Source organism: Strongylocentrotus purpuratus, unplaced genomic scaffold (genome assembly GCF_000002235.5).
Source record: "Strongylocentrotus purpuratus isolate Spur 01 unplaced genomic scaffold, Spur_5.0 spur5_scaffold_1, whole genome shotgun sequence".
Taxonomy (NCBI): Eukaryota; Metazoa; Echinodermata; class Echinoidea; order Camarodonta; family Strongylocentrotidae; genus Strongylocentrotus; species Strongylocentrotus purpuratus.
The window spans coordinates 29574259-29595565 of NW_022145594.1; positions in this window are offsets into that span (position 1 = coordinate 29574259).

The following is a 21307-nucleotide window of genomic DNA, read 5'->3' on the forward strand; positions in this document are numbered from 1 at the left end:
GATATGAACAAAGACAACATGTAATAATATGAACAAATAAACATATTTACAAATCAAGGCGAACAACATTGCTTATTTGTGAGCTATCAGTTTTAAGTATTACCATCTACCCTTGACTCTTTTGAAAAACGTGACATAAGGATTCTAACAAATTTGGCTGATTTCTTTAGCTGGCAAGCGTGAGCTGTATTAAAAACCTTGTCCATGTGCAACACACTTGGTCTTAAGCTACTACCACAAATATGATGTTCTTCGAAATAACTTCACTTTTAAAGGATTGCCTCATATAACGTATTTTGGTTTTTGACTGAACCTAACTGGAGGTGTTCAAGTAAGCATATTGGAAGAAAAGGAAATGTGTTTGTAATGCAATTTCAAAATTAGCAAATCACTTAAGTACTCTAGAGACTAGTAGATACAAATAATTGTGTTTGTAATTTTTTATATTTTTAAGTTCAAAGCGCTTCATGAGGTTGGAGTTATGTCATCATAGGTCTGAAAGCAGTATCAAAGTATACCTCATATGCCATACACACTAAACAAGAATGGAGATCTATATCACAGTGTACATATTTTTAGCTCAGTTACACTTACACACTTTACATAAACTGTGTGAGTCAAAAAAAAGTTTACACCTTGAAAATTGCTAATTATTAATAAAAAAATTATCTATGAACAGTAAATTATTATACATTTTTATGAAAGAGTGTTTTATCCAAAATCATTTGGTATCATTTTTGTGTGGTATGTGTTCACGCTTGGATGAACAGGTGGCATTGTTTGCGAGAGTGCAAAAATCGACTTGCGCCAAAGTGATGCCCACAGCATGTATTATGTTGGGATTAGCAGAGTGAGAGAATGAATTGAATGTATCAAAGGAAATGCATTGCATATGCTTTTTGCAGAAGCAAAGCCACACACGCCCACACACAGGCGCACAAATGTTCGTTGATGTTCGATATTCGATATTTAATATGTGTGGCATGAAATTTTTTGTTAGGAATGTTATTTGGATCTGCAAAAACCGATTTAATACCCAAATCCCAATTGTTTTATTTAAACATCAGATAAGCAACTTTGGCGCAAGTCGATTTTTGCACTCTCGCAAATATTTCCTCGTGTTCATTCAAGCGTGAACACATACCACACAAAAATGATACCAAATGATTTGGGATTAAACACTCTTTCATAAGATGTATAATAATTTACTGTTCATAGATGATCTTTTAAATAATTAGCAATTTTCTAGGTGTAAACTTTTTTTTAACTCACACTGTACATACATGTACAATGCATACTTTTAGTCAGGAATGTATTATAACGCATTTAAAGTACAAGTCCACTCCAAAAATAACACTACTTTTAATAGAAGCAGAAAAATCAGAAAAGCCAATCAAAAAAAGTTTAAGCAAAATCGGATAACTAATAAGAAAGTTACGAATTCTTGAAAAATTATGTAAAATTATAGAACAATGGAAATCGCTACACAAATTGCCAATTTGATTATCAGTTTGTGACGTCATGTCCTCACTATTTTTCAATTGCTTTATATAGTTTAATCCCATTAATTTTTCTTTTTATCCCCCAAAACTTGATTTCCCCATGCCTTTGCCCAAGTTATATGATTTGTATCATATTGCGTGCATGACGTCGCACAAAATCTTTTATGAACTTCAAAGAATTGATACTTTTTTCTGAATATTGTATATTCATAGTTATTGATTTTTATCTAAATAGTTTATCAAAAGTCACATTTTTCATAATTTATCTGAAAAAAATACTCTATATTAGTGCATCCACGCAAAAACATATTACTATCAATCTAACTTGGATGCTGGTGTGGAGAAATGAGATTCTTAGGGGGAAAATAGGAAATTTATATTATTAATATAAAGAAAACAATTAGTGGATAGTGAGGACATGACGTCGCAGACTTATAAGTGAATATCCAATTTGTCTTGTGATTTTCATTGTTCCACAGTTTTACAGAATTTTTCAAAAATTCATAACTTTCTTATTAGATATCCGATTTTACTAAAAACAAAAATTGATTGGTTTGTCTGATTTTTTCTGCTTCTTTTGAAAGTAAGTTATTTTTGGAGTGGAGTTGGCCTTTAAGTAATGTAAAAAATGTGTTTAAATAATCGACAAAGCAATAGCTCTTTCTATGTTAATTTTATTCTCCAACCACAAATAAAGCTCTATATATTCAAATCAATCATATGAGTACTATACATTCTAAGATAAAGGGCATCAACCATGGTTCATGTAGAGGAGTTTTTGGTCTAATGGATAAGTCTCTGGACAGTGAACCATGAGGTTTGAATCCCTGCCTTTTGTAGCTTTAATGTTGTTTGGCAAGACATTAATCTATATTTGCTATACTCAATGTAGGTGTAGTAAGTGGGTACCTTTAGGATATATTCGTAGAATGCATCACTATGTAGTATGTAGAGATGACATGCACCATGGCTGTAATTGTCAGTCCTGTTAGACACATGCTTCGTCAATCATTTTTCTGTGCTAACTATCTAGTGCTTTAAGTCAGACGCTATGTTCGTGTTCGGTTCGGTTCAGCAGAATTCGGCAATTTTTCACCCGAACTTGGTTTGGTTCGGGGTTCGGTAATATCATAGCAAGCAGCATTATAGCCATGGCTGTCGCCACTGGGTGGGCCAGCTGGCCGGCGCGACTAAGCACGAAGGACTTCTGCCCACTCCTGCTGAAAAACAGTGCTTCCGACCATCACGAATTTCACGCTAAAAAACTGTTTTAAACGTAATTATTTGTGAAGAAAAGTACTACTTACATTCGTATTTCCGTCTTGAATCGTGTTTTATTTACAATTTTAAAAGAATCATGTTTTCAATTTGTCAAGAAATGATATTTTTTCAAGATTTTCCAAGACGGTTGTTGTCTAATGTTATAGTCATGAAAGCTGCCATCATGAATAGCAATTCAGGCTCGTCAATAACTGTTTTTTATAAGTTTTTATTTTCAATAGGAAAAATATAAAATCCCTATTTTTCTTGAATAAATACCATACTATAATATATATTTATCTCATTATTTATATTGTAAAATTTGTCCGATATTGTTACAATTAAAATATTGATTTTTTGTTAAATGGGTTTGAGCTGTACTTGTTTTGATCACGCACATGTATTCTTGTTTATAGCTTGCGATCGCGACGTAGCGTGGTCAGGATTTGGGATTAAAATGGCGCCAGTGAAGTAGCGCCCACCACTGGATATAGGCATAAATCACAAAGGCGGAAAATGGGAAAAAAGTAAATATTTAATGAGCAATCATGACATAAAATTGGGTACAAAATGACAAGTTTATTAGCTTGCGAAAACGTTAACATTTTTGTGCCGAACATCCGAACCAAGCCTTTGCGTTCGGTTCGGTTCAAAAGTGCCATGTTCGGCGAACTTCCGTTCGGTTCGGCAGTTCGGCTACAGCACTATAACTATCCTGCACTAACCAAATTCTTAACTTTAACCCTGCACCTAAAAGAATCTATCACTAAACCTAAGCTCAAACCCATTTGCAGCCATTATCTAAATCCTATATAGTTGAAAAAATACAGCCTAGCGCATTTGTCACCTAAGGGTAGCCATTTACATTCATGTACACCTGAGCAGCAAGTTATATTTTGTGGTCATTCAATTAAAACATATACTCTGGTATTAAATGTACTTGTACGAATCACTGTTTGTATACATGTAGGTTAAAACTGTCAGGCTTTTTGATGTCGGGTGTCAAACACCAGCCTCTTCACATCACCTCGCAGATGCTCTATGTTCCATGCCAAACCTGACTGAACTGGAATTAAGAGCAAAGGATTTGCAGGAGGAGTTCTATTCTAAACTGAGTGCAAAGGCGTCAATATTACAGGTGTGTTTGCCCTTTATATCCGTGCCATAATAAATTCAAGTATCCATGTAGCAGTGGAGATGAGTTGAAGGAGTAGGCACTAAATAAGAATGGAGATCTAGATCACCATGTACTTTTTTACAGCTCAGGTACATGTACACACTCTACAATTATATTCTTGTATAATGCATATTATCAGTCTTGGACATGTATAGCATTAAGGCAGGGTCGCAAATGTGTCTACCGTATTTGCCAGCATAAAGGCCGCAGTATTTTTGGAAGAGAAAATATCAAAAAGTCTGGGTGAGGCTAATGCGCTGCAAGAGTAAAAAATCGCAAATCAGAACCATGAAAAACAGCACGAATTTGTACATATGGGACAACAATGAAAGGTGATGAACATTTATAGAATAACTATCTAGAATAACACATGTCTTACCGACAATTTTGTGTTATAATTTTTTAATCAAGGGCAAAGTTTTGTCAATCTCGTAAATAAACTTCAAAACTTACCAACCAAACACTACTGGTAGATCTAGATCTAAGTTCTTGCCATAGCTAAAGCTACCTCAATCCTCTCAGCTAGCGTGAGCCAAGCTATGGCGCAATACATTTTAAGTCTAAAAAATGTCAAAATCGGGGGTGCTGCCTTATCGCCGGCAAATACAGTAAATAATCAACAAAGCAATAGTTCTTAATTAATATTATTCTCCAAACACAGTTGCAGCTCTATTTAATAAAACTATTCATATGAAATATATATTTTCTGAAATAATGGACATCGAGGTTCACATAGAAATGTTTGTGGTTGAGTGGATAAGTCTCGGGACAGTGAACCACAAGGTATGGGGTTCAAATCCTTACCGTTCGCAGCACTAATGTTGTTTGGCAAGTCATTAATCTACATTTGCCACACTCGACCTAGGTGTAGTAAATGGGTACCTGTTAGGATATATTCCTTTATTGCATCACTATGTAGTATGGAGTCTTAAATGAAATGCACGACGGCTATAATTGTCGGTACTCTGGTTGTTCGACTCATGCTTCATCAAAATAAATTCTCTGCTTACTATCCTGCACTAGCCAAAGTCTTAACTTTAACCATGCACCAAAAAGTATACCTATCACCAAACCTAAGCTCAAACCTATTTGCAGCCATTATCTAAATCCTATATAGTTGACTAAATAAAGCCCAGAGCATTTGTCACCAAAGGGTAGCAATACACATTCATGCACACGTGAGCACCAAGTTATAATTTGTGGTCATTCATTAAATACATGTGCTCTGATAATGAATCACTATTTGTTTACATGTAGGTTGAAACTGTTCTGCTTGGAGATGTTCAGTGTCCTACATTGGCCTCTTCACATGACTTCATAGATGCTTTGTGTTCCATGCCAAATCTGACTGACCTGACAATAAGTGGAAAGGATTTTCAGGAGGAGTTCTATTCTACACTGAATGTAAAGGCGTCAACCCTACAGGTATGTACCCTATGTGTGTTTGTCCTCTATATCCATGCCATGATGAATTCATTTACCCATGTAGCAGTGGAGATGAGTTAAAGGAGTTATGATATTTTAGCAACAGTCAATATTCTTTTTTCGATGTGTGTAATTTTTTATATGAAAATATATAATAGTCTTAGCAGAGGATGGATAATTATTATGATTAGGGTCTTACATTTGCAGTGTACGATACAGAATGTATATAGCTTGAGTTGAAAATATGTTCTTCAAAATAACTTCACTTTTAAAGGATTGCCTCATATAACATATTTTGGTTTTTGACTGAACCTAACTGGAGGTGTTCAAGTAAAAATTTTGGAAGAAAAGGAAATGCTGTGTTGCTACATATGCAGTAATATAATTTCAAAATAAGAAGATCACTAAAGTACTCTAGAGACTAGAAGATACAAATAGCTTTGCTTGTAATTTTTATATTTTTAAGTTCAAAGCGCTTCATGAGGTTGGAATTATGTCATCATGGGTCTGAAAGCAGTATCAAAGTATACCTCAGATTGATTACGCACTAAACAAGAATTGAGATCTATATCACAGTGTACTTATTTTTAGCTCAGTTACATTTACACACTTTACATATACATGTATAATGCATACTTTTAGTCAGGAATGTATTACAGTCAAACCTCATTTAGTGACCACCTGTCTACAAAGACCACATTTTTTGTTTCCCTTGAAAATGGTTTCTCATTGAAACATGTACTAAAGGAACCTGTCTACAAAGACCACTTTTCGTGTTTCTCTTGGGCGGTCGCTATAGACAGGTTTGACTGTAAATAGCATTTAGGTAATGTAAAAAATGTGTCTAAATGATAAACGAAGCGATGTTAATTTGATTTAACCAAACACAAACAAAGCTCTATTTACTCAAATCAATCATATGAGTACTATAAATTCTAAGATAAAGGGCATCGTCATGGTTCATGTAGAGGTGTTTTTGATCTAATGGATAAGTCTCTGGACAGTGAACCATGAGGTACGGGGTTCGAATCCCTTCCTTTTGTAGCACTAATGTTGTTTGGCATGACATTAATCTACATTTGCTTTACTCAATGTAGTTTTAGTAAGTGGGTAACTTTAGGATATATTCGTAGAATGCATCACTATGTAGTATGTAGAGATGAAATGCACTATGGCTGTAATTGTCAGTCCTCCTGTTGTTAGACACATTCTTTGTCAATCATATTTCTGTGCTATCTATCCTGCACTAACCAAATTCCAAACTTTAACCCTGCACCAAAAAGATATATCACTAAACCTCAGCTCAAAGCTATTTACAGCCATTATCTAAATCCTATATAGTTTACTAAATAAAGCCTAGAGCATATGTCACCTAAGAGTAGCCATACACATTCATGTACACCTGAGCAGCAAGTTATATTTTGTGGTCATTTAATTAAAACATATACTCTGGTATTAAATGTACTTTTACGAATCACTGTTTGTATACATGTAGGTCAAAACTGTCTCGATTTTAGATGTTGGGTGCCCAACATCAGCCTCTTCACATCACCTAGCAGATGCTTTGTGTTCCATGCCAAATCTGACTGAACTGAAAATAAGAGCAAAGGATTTGCAGGAGGAGTTCTATTCTACACTGAATGCAAAGGCGTCAACCTCACAGGTATGTACCATATGTGTGTTTGCCCTTTATATCCATGCCATGATGAATTCATGTATCCATATGGTAGTGGAGATGAGTTGAAGGAGTAGGCACTAAACAAGAAATGAGATCTACATCACAGTGTACTTATTTTAAGCTCAGCTACATGTACACACTCTACATATATGTTCTTGTATAATGCATACTATAAGTCTTGGACATATAGCATTTAGGCAGGGTCGCAAATGTGTCTAAACAATCAACAAAGCAATAGTTCTTTTTAAAAAATATTATTCTCCAAACACAGTTGCAGCTCTATTTAATGAAATTAGTCATATGAAATATATATTTTCTGCAATAATGGACATCAACCGAGGTTCACATAGAAATGTTTGTGGTTCAGTGGATAAGTCTCGGGACAGTGAACCACAAGGCATGGGGTTCAAATCCTTACCATTCGCAGCACTAATGTTGTTTGGCAAGTCATTAATCTACATTTGCCACACTCGACCTAGGTGTAGTAAATGGGTACCTGTTAGGATATATTCCTTTATTGCATCACTATGTAGTATGGAGTCTTAAATGAAATGCACTACGGCTGTAATTGTTGGTACTCTGGTTTTTCGACACATGCTTCATCAAAATAAATTCTCTGCTTACTATCCTGCACTAGCCAAAGTCTTAACTTTAACCATGCACCAAAAAGTACACCTATCACTAAACCTGAGCTCAAACCTATTTGCAGCCATTATCTAAATCCTATATAGTTGACTAAATAAAGCCCAGAGCATTTGTCACCAAAGGGTAGCAATACACATTCAAGTACACCTGAGCACCAAGTTATAATTTGTGGTCATTCATTAAATACATGTGCTCTGATAATGAATCACTATTTGTTTACATGTAGGTTGAAACTGTTTTGCTTGGAGATGTTCAGTGTCCTACATCGGCCTCTTCACATGACTTCATAGATGCTTTGTGTTCCATGCCAAACCTGACTGAACTGACAATAAGTGGAAAGAATTTCCAGGAGGAGTTCTATTCTACACTGAATGCAAAGGCGTCAACCCTACAGGTTTGTACCGTATGTGTGTTTGTCCTCTATAGTGCAGCGGCTTAGCAAGAAAATTGTGCACTTTTTGATAAAAGCATGAAACTTCTAGCATAGTTTGCTTTCACCATAAGATTTATTTTCAGATGTGGAGGGAAGTCAGATTTGACCTCTGATGACCCTGAGAGGTCAAATCCAAAATGGCCGCCAGGCCGCATGGTCTAATGTACAAACATGCTTAACTTTTGAACAAAATAGTCCAGAGAAACGTTTAAGGTGTCATTTCCAACTAACTTGGGGATGCCAATTCATTTGGTAATACTTATGAGATCGCCTGAACTCAGGGTTTTGCATTTAGGTCAAGGTCAAGGTCAAAATTGACTAAAAATTGCAAGTTTTGAATGGTTACAAATGGTTAAATCTAATTTATTTGTCATTTGTTCTCAAATTTCTTTAGTAATGGTTCCCTTGCATAGTCCTCCACCTTAATCCTTTTCAGGTAGTCTATTTCAGTTTGATTTGACCTTTGATGACCCTGAGAGGTCAAATCCAAAATGGCCGCCAGTCCGCAAGGGCTAATGTATAAACGCAGTAACTTTTGAACCAAATAATCCAGAAAAAAACATTTAAGGTGTCATTTCCAACTAAATTGCGGATGCCAGTTTATCTGGTAGTACATTTGAGATCGCCAGAACTCAGGGTGTGGCATTTATGTCAAGGTCGAGGTCAAAATTGACTAAAAATAGCAAGTTTTGAATGGTTACAGGAGGTTAAATCCCCATTATTTGTCATTTGTTCTCCCTAGCTATGTTCTCAAATTTATTAAGGAATGGTTCCCCTGCAGAGTTCTCCACCTTAATCCTTTTCATTTAGTTTATTTAACAGTTTGATGTGACCTCTGATGACCCTAAGAGGTCAAATCCAAAATAGCCGCCAGTCCGCATGGTCTAATGTACAAACGTGGTAACTTTTGAACCAAAAAGTGTAGAAAAACGTTTGAGGTGTCATTTCCAACTAACTTGGGGATGCCAATTCATTACGTAATACATTGAGATCGCCAGAACTCAGGGATTTGCAATAAGGTCAAGTTAAAGGTCATATTAGGTCAAAAAAGTGCTGTTCTCTTTTTAAAATAAACTTTGCCTCTATTTTGACACTTAAGGTTTCATTATTTTAAAAATTAATAAAAAGACCCGTGTACCACCACTTTGACTATCCAGGGCCAAATTTCATAGAGCTGCTTATCGGCTGGTTCTGTGCTTACGTATTAGTTTCTACTTCAAAGCACTGCTAACCGTAAGCACACGAAAATGCATTAACCTTACGCTGCTTACTGGACGAAAATGAATTTTGTAACAATGCAACCCATTGTGAACGTACGAGGTACAAATTTGTCTGCTACAGTTATAGCACGAAAATTTGCTTACCGGTTAGCAGCTTTATGAAATTGGGCCCAGAAGACAAAAAAAGCTATTCCAAATACGACCTAAAACCTGTTCATAACCACAGCTATAGATATCTACATGAATTTTAGCACTGTCCACAACTTATGCATATCCTAATGATGGTAACGATCAAAATCTAACAGTCTCCAGAACAAGATCACAGTTCAGTGCATCCTTTCTTGCAGCGACAGTGGATTATTCATGCCACAATGTTTATGCTTCCGGGAGAGTGGTCCAAAGAGGCTGCCACCCAGTTGTTTCGTTTGTCCAGCCCAAGTCAGATGGCTCTGCATCTCTGGATTCTTGGCCAATATCTGGTTTCAACAGTTGGCCTGGTAGCAAGTGCGCTTGAGGTGCTGCTTGAGTGCTGCCTGGGATGGAGGAAAGTTCTCCAGGTTTGTAGACTTCTGTGCGAAGAGCTGTTTCCTGGCATCATTCACTATCATGCTCTCACTGGTTCGGTCGTATTAGCACCACAAATCGCTCTGGCAGTAACATTGATCCTTCACTGACCTCCCTAGGCATGCACAGGAGTTCATTGAAGGAATCATTCACCTCTGGGAAAGACTTCTAAGTTTTTCCTGTGAATGTAGAAACAGTGTGACACCCGGTGAACGCATGAAAGATTGGAAGAGTCATACATTGTGTCAGACTCATGGTGGCAAATATCATGATTTTATGAAAAGCCTTGTACCGAAAGCTTGATCTGACACCAAAAGCGATCCCAGCATCAGGAGCTGTCTTGCTGAATGAAGCCACGGCCAGTTCAACCGCATCAGTACCAACAATACGTATGGATACCCTTTTACACCCATGGGACAAGGCCTGCCAAGTGTGACTCAGCAGGAGAGCAGAGTACTCCACTTCCATCTGTTGCATATTATACAGTTCCTTGCCCTGTGGTAGAGGAAGGTAAACGGCTTCGCATGACATGAAATCAAACAATTCGGTTTTGTTCTAATTGAATCGAAGGAAGTCCTTCCAGCTTTCTGGCAGCAAAATAGAAGGAGCCACCCTTTTCCTGGTGCCCTTTCCCTTTTCCTGCCCTATTGAGGCTTTCAGGCTAGCAGGTAAGTATACACAATAGCCAAGGTCGATGCGGATGCTTTTCTCGAGTTGAGCAAAGATGTATGGGGCAAACACTTTTTCTCCATACTCTTGAAATGTTCTTGATGTTCCAGGGTTGAGCATTTGAACCACAGCTTCACCATCAATAATTATTGCTTGGGTCACATGTGCACTATTGTTTTCGAGCAGATTTGATTCCAGGCAGCGAAGTAGATCTGCTTTAACTCCAAACCGCATTTACCTCCAGTTAACAAAGCTGGCGGGACTGCCTGGTTTTCATGAGAGAAGAAATTGTCCATATCTCCATCCCTTGTCTGACACGAGATGTAAATCCTCAAAAAGAGACCACAGTCACTCTTAAGTGCTGCAAGCTGTGCCTTCTGTTTTAACATATATATATAACCTTCGCCGGCTGCCGACTGAAAAATGGCAACTTGTTCGTATGAAGTGTTTGTGTGGCAGCTAGGTGTCGTACACTGCTCTAGCCTTTCTGTCACAAACTTTGTGTACTGCTCACCTAGGGTCTCAATCCTTCTCCCCGTTTCAGCCAATCGGATGTCCATGATATGTCGCTTGTGCCAATGACTAGTATGTCTTGACTTTGTTCTAGAGATGGATTCCCCATCTCTTTCAGTACTGTCAGAAGTTCCCATCCCTCAAGAAAGCTGCCTGCACTCCAGGTTGCTGGTCAAGGTGATGTTTGTATAGTGTTAGCGGAAACGTTAGTTTGCTTTATGGCATGTTCCTCAAACTCTGTAGCGATTATTTAAATTACTTAAACCAAATAAAACACAAAGTAACTTAAAGAACATCTTACCAGTATTATTGAGCAGTAACGGAAAGGAGCAGTTTCCCTGACTTGAATTGAGGTTTGTACCGTATACTGCCTAGCTGCCCACTGACCATGCTATATGCATATGGTCAGTTACAAGACAACTACTGGTTTGGTGCTATAATTAGTGAAATAAACTAACTAACAGGGATTACGATGGAGACTATGCAGGGGAACCACTCCTAAAGAAATGTGAGAACATAGGGGGACAAATAAATGGGAAAACTTTTTGTAAACATTCAAAACTTGCTATTTTTTTAGTCAATTTTGACCTTGACCTTGACTTCATGCAAAGCCCAGAGTTCTGGCATACCCAAAAGTATTACCAAATGAATTGGCATCCCCAACTTAGTTGGAAATGACACCTTAAACGTTTTTCTGGACTATTTAGTTCAAGATTTAAGCGTGTTTGGACAATTATTAGACTATGCGGCGGACTGGCAGCCATTTTTGATTTGACCTCTCAGGGTCATCAGAGGTCAAATCTGATTTCGCTCTACATCTGAAAATGAATCTCATGGTCTGCAGGGGAACCACTCTTAAAGAAATTTGAGAACATAGGAGCGAACAAATGACAAATAAATGGGATTTGTTTCGTTGTAAACATTGAAAACTTGCTATTTTTAGTCAATTTTGACCTTAACCTTGACCTAAATGCCAAACCCCGAAATCTGGCGATCTCAAAAGTATTACCAAATGCATTGGCATCCTCAATTTAGTTGGAAACGACACCTTAAATGTTTTTCTGGACTATTTGGTTCAAAAGTTAAGCGTGTTTGTACATTAGACCATGCGGACTGGCGGCCATTTTGAATTTGACCTCTCAGGGTCATCAGAGGTCAAATCTGACTTCCCTCCACATCTGAAAATGAATCTTATGGTCTAAACTAACTATGCTAGAAGTTTCATGCTTTTATCAAAAAGTGCACAATTCTCGTTATATGGGGAGCTAATCCGCTGTACTACTATATCCATGCCATGATGAATTCATTTACCCATGTAGCAGTGGAGATGACTTGAAGGAGTTATGATATTTTAGCAAAGTCAATATTCTTTTTTCGATGTGTGTAATATTTTATATGAAAATATATAATAGTTTTAGCAGAGGGTGGAAAATTATTATGATTAGGGTCTTATATTTGCAGTGTACGATACAGAATGTATATAGCTTGAGTTGAAAATATGATGTTCTTTAAAATAACTTCACTTTTAAAGGATTGCCTCATATAACGTATTTTGTTTTTTGACTGAACCTAACTGGAGGTGTTCAAGTCAAAATTTTGGAAGAAAAGGAAATGCTGTGTTGCTACATATGCAGTAATATAATTTCAAAATTAGCTGATCACTAAAGTACTTTAGAGACTAGTAGATACAAATAGTTTTGCTTGTAATTTTTATATTTTTAAGTTCAAAGCGCTTCATGAGGTTGGAGTTATGTCATCATGGGTCTTAACCCTTACTTCCTGGGCTATTTTGAGCACCTCGTGACTGGGGGGGGGGGGGCCTGGGAGATCCCCTCCCCCCCCCCCTATGATCTCGGCCGTCGAAATTCCGATGAACGCAGAAATTTGCATGTTTGTAGATATTTACGTAAGGAACAATATCGTATAATTAGATTTTTCCTAATATGCAAATTTTTGTCGATAAAGCCTAATTAATTATGCAAAATGCTAATTTTATGCATTTTACAAAAAACTCTTCATATTTGTCTGTAGACTTGTGAAGAATGTTGAAAATGTATTGAATAAATGTTTCCTTCATCTCAAATTCATGAGGTTACATTATTTTTATTATATTTGAAAATGCATAGGTTAATTTGCATAAATTATGAATACGCATTCATGAATATCAAATCTAGAAATACATGTATACAGGGAACTAGAATCATTACAAAAATTGTCAGACTCCATTTTTTTAATGTAAATTGAAACCCATTATTCATATGAAACTTCTTTTCTAACACAAAATAGTTATTTTGATGTAATTAATAATGATAATTTATGCAAATTTGATGCGATTTTCAAATATTTATTTTCTTTTATATTTTGTTTTTTATTTCTTATTATATCTATTGTTTTATTTCTAATGTATTCTTTTGTTCTGCAATACATCAAGTTACTTTGAGAAACATATAAGAGCAATTTGATATCAATTCATAGTACTCACATTTCTGCTTGTACATGAATATATGCAATTATAGCATATTTTTGATGACATGCGCATACTAATTGTTATGTAACACCTTACAAGTATATCCAATTTCGACGAAAATGGTATCAAAATGTGCGTAAGACTTAAGGGAAAAAAGTCATGAAACGACAATTCAAAATTCCAAGCGGTTGCGGCACAATCTCCGAAAATGTTGAGGGGGGGGGGGCCTCCCAGGCCAGTAAGGTACAGTAAGGGTTAAAGCAGTATCAAAGTATACCTCAGATTGATAATGCATTAAACAAGAATTGAGATCTAGATCACAGTGTACTTATTTTAAGCTCAGCTACATGTACACACTCTATATCGTCGCTGTTTTCACGAAGTGACGGTAGTGAAAAAAAATTGCATTGACTTTGCGTGACGATTTTCCTCACTACCGTCACTTCATGAAAACATGGACGATATATATGTTCTTGTATAATGCATACTCTCAGTCTTGGACATATAGCATTTAGGCAGGGTCGCAAATGTGTCTAAACAATCAACAAAGCAATAGTTCTTTTTTAATTAATATTATTCTCCAAACACAGTTGCAGCTCTATTTAATAAAACTAGTCATATGAAATATACATTTTGTGAAATAATGGACATCAACCGAGGTTCACATAGAAATGTTTGTGGTTCAGTGGATAAGTCTCTCGACAGTGAACCACAAGGTATGGGGTTCAAATTCTTACCGTTCGCAGCACTAATGTTGTTTGGCAAGTCATTAATCTACATTTGCCACACTCGACCTAGGTGTAGTAAATGGGTACCTGTTAGGATATATTCCTTTATTGCAACACTATGTAGTATGGAGTCTAAAATGAAATGCACTACGGCTGTAATTGTTGGTACTCTGGTTGTTCGACACATGCTTCATCAAAATAAATTCTCTGCTTACTATCCTGCACTAGCCAAAGTCTTAACTTTAACCATGCACCAAAAAGTACACCTATCACTAAACCTAAGCTCAAACCTATTTGCAGCCATTATCTAAATCCTATATAGTTGACTAAATAAAGCCCAGAGCATTTGTCACCAAAGGGTAGCAATACACATTCAAGTACACCTGAGCACCAAGTTATAATTTGTGGTCATTCATTAAATACATGTGCTCTGATAATGAATCACTATTTGTTTACATGTAGGTTGAAACTGTTCTGCTTGGAGATGTTCAGTGTCCTACATCGGCCTCTTCACATGACTTCATAGATGCTTTGTGTTCCATGCCAAATCTGACTGACCTGACAATAAGTGGAAAGGATTTTCAGGAGGAGTTCTATTCTACACTGAATGTAAAGGCGTCAACCCTACAGGTATGTACCCTATGTGTGTTTGTCCTCTATATCCATGCCATGATGAATTCATTTACCCATGTAGCAGTGGAGATGACTTGAAGGAGTTATGATATTTTAGTAACAGTCAATATTCTTTTTTCGATGTGTGTAATTTTTTATATGAAAATATATAATAGTCTTAGCAGAGGATGGAAAATTATTATGATTAGGGTCTTACATTTGCAGTGTACGATACAGAATGTATATAGCTTTAGTTGAAAATATGATGTTCTTCAAAATAACTTCACTTTTAAGGATTGCCTCATATAATGTATTTTGGTTTTTGACTGAACCTAACTGGAGGTGTTCAAGTAAAAAAATTGGAAGAAAAGGAAATGTGTTGCTACATATGCACTAATATAATTTCAAAATGAGCAGATCACTAAAGTACTCTAGAGACTAGTAGATACAAATAGTTTTGCTTGTAATTTTCATATTTTTAAGTTCAAAGCGCTTCATGAGGTTGGAGTTATGTCATCATGGGTCTGAAAGCAGTATCAAAGTATACCTCAGATTGATTACGCACTAAACAAGAATTGAGATCTATTTCACAGTGTACTTATTTTTAGCTCAGTTACATTTACACACTTTACATATACATACATGTATAATGCATACTTTTAGTCAGGAATGTATTACAGTCAAACCTCATTTAGTGACCACCTGTCTACAAAGACCACATTTTTTGTTTCCCTTGAAAATGGTTTCTCATTGAAACATGACTAAAGGAACCTGTCTACAAAGACAACTTTTTGTGTTTCTCTTGGGCGGTCGCTATAGACAGATTTGACTGTATATAGCATTTAGGTCATGTAAAAAATGTGTCTAAATAATAAACGAAGCGATGTTAATTTAATTCACCAAACACAAACAAAGCTCTATTTACTCAAATTAATCATATGAGTACTATACATTCTAAGATAAAGGGCATCGTCATGGTTCATGTAGAGGTGTTTTTGATCTAATGGATAAGTCTCTGGACAGTGAACCATGAGGTACGGGGTTCGAATCCCTTCCTTTTGTAGCACTAATGTTGTTTGGCATGACATTAATCTACATTTGCTATACTCATTGTAGGTGTGGTAAGTGGGTAACTTTAGGATATATTCCTAGAATGCATCACTATGTAGTATGTAAAGATGAAATGCACTATGGCTGTAATTGTCAGTCCTCCTGTTGTTAGACACTAGGCGTTGTGGCGTGCGCCTGTAATCCAGCTAACAGTGGAAGTTACAAACTGATTCAGCCGAGGACGCAGGTTCGAAACTGAGTCACGTCTTTCGGATGGTGACGTTAAAGGTCGGTCCCCAGACGTGATTAATCATATCTGATTGATACACGTCTGTAAAAACCAAATACACACACACGTTGTTAGACACATTCTTTGTCAATCATTTGTCTGTGCTATCTATCCTGCACTAACCGAATTCCTAACTTTAACCCTGCACCAAAAAGATATATCACTAAACCTCAGCTCAAAGCTATTTACAGCCATTATCTAAATCGTACATAGTTGACTTAATATAGCCTAGAGCATTTGTCACCTAAGGGTAGCCATACACATTCATGTACACCTGAGCACCTAGTTATATTTTGTGGTCATTTAATTAAAACATATACTCTGGTATTGAAAGCACTTTTACGAATCACTGTTTGTATACATGCAGGTCAAATCTGTCACGCTTTTAGATGTTGAGTGTCCCTCATCGGCCTCTTCACATCACCTAGCAGATGCTTTGTGTTCCATGCCAAATCTGACTGAACTGAAAATAAGAGCAAAGGATTTGCAGGAGGAGTTCTATTCTACACTGAGTGCAAAGGCGTCAACCCTACAGGTATGTATCTTTGTGTTCGCCCTCTATATCCACGCCATGATGAATTCATGTATCCATATGGTAGTGGAGATGAGTTGAAGGAGTAGGCACTAAACAAGAATTGAGATCTAGATCACAGTGTTCTTATTTTAAGCTCAGCTACATGTACACACTCTACATATATGTTCTTGTATAATGCATACTATAAGTCTTGGACATATAGCATTTAGGCAGGGTCGCAAATGTGTCTAAACAATCAACAAAGCAATAGTTCTTTTTTAATACATATTATTCTCCAAACACAATTGCAGCTCTATTTAATAAAACCAGTCATATGACATACATATTTTCTGAAATAATGGACATCAACCGTGGTTCATTTAGAAGTGTTTGTGGTTCAGTTGATAAGTCTCGGGACAGTGATCCACGAGGTATGGGGTTCAAATCCTTGCCGTTCGCAGCACTTATGTTATTTGGCAAGTCATTAATGTCATTTGCCACACTTGACCTAGGTGTAATAAATGGGTACCTGTTAGAATATATTCTTTTATTGCATCACTATGTAGTCTTAAATGAAATGCACTACAGCTGTAATTGTTGATACTCTGGTTCGACACATGCTTTGTCAATCATTTGTCTCTGCTTACTATCCTGCACTAGCCAAAGTCTTAACTTTATTACCATGCACCAAAAAGAATACCTATCACTAAACCTCACTAAAGCTCAAACCTATTTGCAGCCATTATCTAAATCCTATATGAAGCCCAGAGCAACTGTCGCCTGAGCAAAAATAATCATTGATCCATTTTTTTTTGTTAATACAATTTTTGTCAGTAAAATACAGCTTTTGGGATTAAAGATTACAGTTTTTGAACTCCTGAGGTTAGCAGGTCTGATAGCCAAACACGTACAAGTATATTGGAGCACCCACTTATATTTGCAGTCATTCAGTAGCACTATGGTTGCAAAAGCTGAAGCTGGGGTAATAATTTACTAAGTCCTTTGAAAGCACAGAGAGATGTTCCATGTATATTATAATCTTAAGAATGGAATGTTATTGTTATTAAACCTATGATATTTTATTATTACTTACCTTTTTGAATTACTGTCCGTACAGGTCCACTCGCTCCTTCTTGTAGACCTCCAGTTTCCAACATCAACCTCATCCCAGGACCTAGCAAAATCATTGTGTTTCTTGCCAAACCTGACTGTCCTGACATTGAGGAATATGACTCGTGTTGAGGAGTTCTGTTCTACATTGAAAACAAACGCATCATCCCTTCAGGTATAATAGATCAATTGAAATAAACATTGTGTGAAAGGTTTGATTTTCTAATGTTCACTATTGTATATCATATTACAAGTAAATAATTACAAGAAAAAGAGGAAACAATATAAACTTGAATAGAGAAGAAAATGAAGCAAGAGAGGGGAAAAGAAAGGAAAGTAAAGAAGTGAAAAAGCTTCAGAGATCTATCATGTATACTTTACATCCAAATATTAAAATAGATAATATAACTATAAAGAACGTTAACGTATTAGTCAGGCCCCTTAACAAAATTTTGGGGACACAATTTGCAAAAGCCCAATTTTTTGCATGTGAGTCACTTGTATCAAAAGCATTAATTTTGGATCGGGAGCAACAAAATCGGTGAATGGCACCCTATTCAAAAATGCTAATTTATGCGAATTGTATGCAAAAAAACATAAAATCAACCGTATCTCATGAAATATATAAGCCAGCATCTTAATTTTTTCGTATACAGGTGACTTTAATGAATTTGAACGCAATACTGTGTTAATCAATACATAAAGTTCCCTTTCATTCCTTTTTATGCTGATTATACTTTTTTATTCATATTTATATATAAAATTTACTTATATCAATATTTCTTTCATGAACCACATTTTCCATAATATATCATAGAAAGTAAATTCACAATTCCTTTCTCTAATGACATGTATGTTACATCAAGATAAATTAGGTCAGTTTGAATAAATTAGTTTACTAATAAACATGCTAATTTAAGCATATTTGTAAATATAATGCCAATGTGAGTTTAGTCAGTTTAGATATAATTCCCTGTTATATGCTACTCTGTGAAAGGTTTCAGTTATATTTATGCTAATTTAGGCAAATCTGTGGATATGACATTTTATGTGTGTTACTACATGGCAGCTTTTTTCAAACAAATCATTTCGCATAATACTCTATTGTTGATTTTCCTGGATCTCCAACTGAAGAAAGATGACAAACCTTTTGGAAATCTACTTGTTACATTTAGATTTAAGGCCCGGTCACACAGAGGGGACGCATGGGGGACGCACGGCCAGCGCATTGAAAATTTGCAATTTTGGCCAGTGCGTTGTCGTTCGCTAGGTGTGAGTCATCATTCGTTTCTCGTTCGTCGAGTGCGCTGGACCAACGCTGGACCAACGCTATGCATTCGTCGTCATTAGCTGTGTGGGTCAGGATTTTTTGAGCATGCTGAAAAGTGTGCGCGGAGCTCGACGCATGAATGTTCACGCCAAAGGCACGGCAGACATGCGCGGAGCGCGCTAGACCAACGCCAGACATACGTGGAGCACACGCCCTGTATACGCGCAACATGCTATGCATTCGATGTCAGCTCGCTAGCTTCTCCCAAATCCTGACAAAAGTCGGAATCACAACTTTTTCTGATTTTCAATGCGCCGGCCGTGCGCCCCCATGCGTCCCCTCTGTGTGACCGAGCCTTAAAACCAAACCAACCTCTGTCGTTCGCGCGCTGGCTGTGCGTTGAGAACGCAGTGCATGCGTGGACCATTCGTCCAGCGCGCTAGCAACACGCTACATGCATTCGTAGAAGTTTTTAACATGTGCGCTCTGTATACGGTCTGTATGCGCACTGTATGCGCCCTGTATGCGTCCAGCGCGCTAGCAACACTCTACGCACTCGGTGTCAGCTCGCTGTAGCTTCGACAAAAGTTGGGCGCACGACAACGCACTGGCCAAAATTGCAAATTTTCAATGCGCCGGCCGTGCATCCCCCATGCGTCGTCTGTGTGTGACCGGGCCTTTACAGAGCGTGGTGCATCTCCACCCAGCCTTCTTGCAATGACATCTACCACCGCAGCCAGTTGAACTCTTACAGTTATACTTCACCAATTCACTGCATGCTTTGGAATCCAGCATTCACTATCTTTATCTAATGTCCAACCCCAATGCTTCTGGACTTGGTTGATTCTGCTCACTTTTATGACTAGTGGTCCAGATGCTGGCCTGAAATACAGCCTGCTTCAAGTGTTGCAGTAAGGCATGTTGGGTTGGAGGGATTTTGTCCATTGCCCTGGCTTTGTGACAGAACATGTCCTTGCGGGCACGGTTCACAGAGGTCAACTGGCTTGTTTTGTCATAGAGAACAATGGTGAAACGTTCAATCAGTTTGAGTTTGTTGTTCTTGAAGTCCAACTGAGTGAAAGGATGTCGTGCCAAGTAGGTGAATGCCTCTGTTACCTCAGGAAAACATTTCCAGGCTTGCTATGCGAGTCGTTTGCCTTTGCCGTAGAATGCAGACATGGTATCACATTCTGTGAAGCTGTGGAACATGGGTAAAGCCAACGATCTATCTTTTCCTAGAGCATGGAAGATTGCATTGATGTGGTACTGCATGTGTAAAGCTTTTTATTGTTCCAAAAGCTGCCCACCATACATCTGCGGTGGGACATACAGACAGTAGATGATGGAATTGTCCTAAGAGAATAATGACGACATCTGTGTCAACAGTCCGGACTGAGCAAGTCGTTGAGCCGTTCTCCAAAGCATCTTTCAGGTGAACAAGTATTCTGGTTTCCGCTTTTTCGTGATTGTATGTATGCATAGTATGATCGGTTCCCCTTGAAAAAACTCTGGCACCAGAAGTTATGAAGACCTCTTTATCAGGCGGACAATCTGTAGCGTCTACTCTATCTGAAAGAAATTCAAATAGTTCTTCCTTATTTTGTGGGATCTCTTAGAAATTTGCCAGTTTACTGGGATCTTGGTTTGAGCAGAGACTGTACTTGTCACTTTATCTCGTTTGTCCCTGGTAGACCCTTTGATGCTCCATGGAAGATATGTGCCCCAAACAATATCAACTTCTTTGCTGTCTTCTAAAAGCTTCCTGATGTGTGAAACAAACACATGGTCAGCATATTCAGTGAATGTTTTCACATTGACCGTGGGGAGAAAGTGAACTATGGCAGCACCATCAAGGACTTTCACATCAAATGAACTTGGAGGTTCTGTTGAAGTGTCTTTCTCGAAGCAATTCAGAAGATCAGATTACTCTCCCAACTACCGTTTTCCCTTGTCAGATAGAGAAGGGGGTGTGGGTGGTTCTCATGTCAGAAAAAGTTTTCCATATTAGCCCGTCTTTGATGCACAACAATGTACATTTTTAAAGAACAGGGACACGTCAGATTTGTGCAAAGAGATCTGCTCCTTCTGTTTCTGCCTTCTCTTGGTTGCAGGTGACCTAAATAGTTTCAGTGCATTTCTCTGTATTGGTTCAACTAGGGCTGAAATGTTGTATTCTTGGAA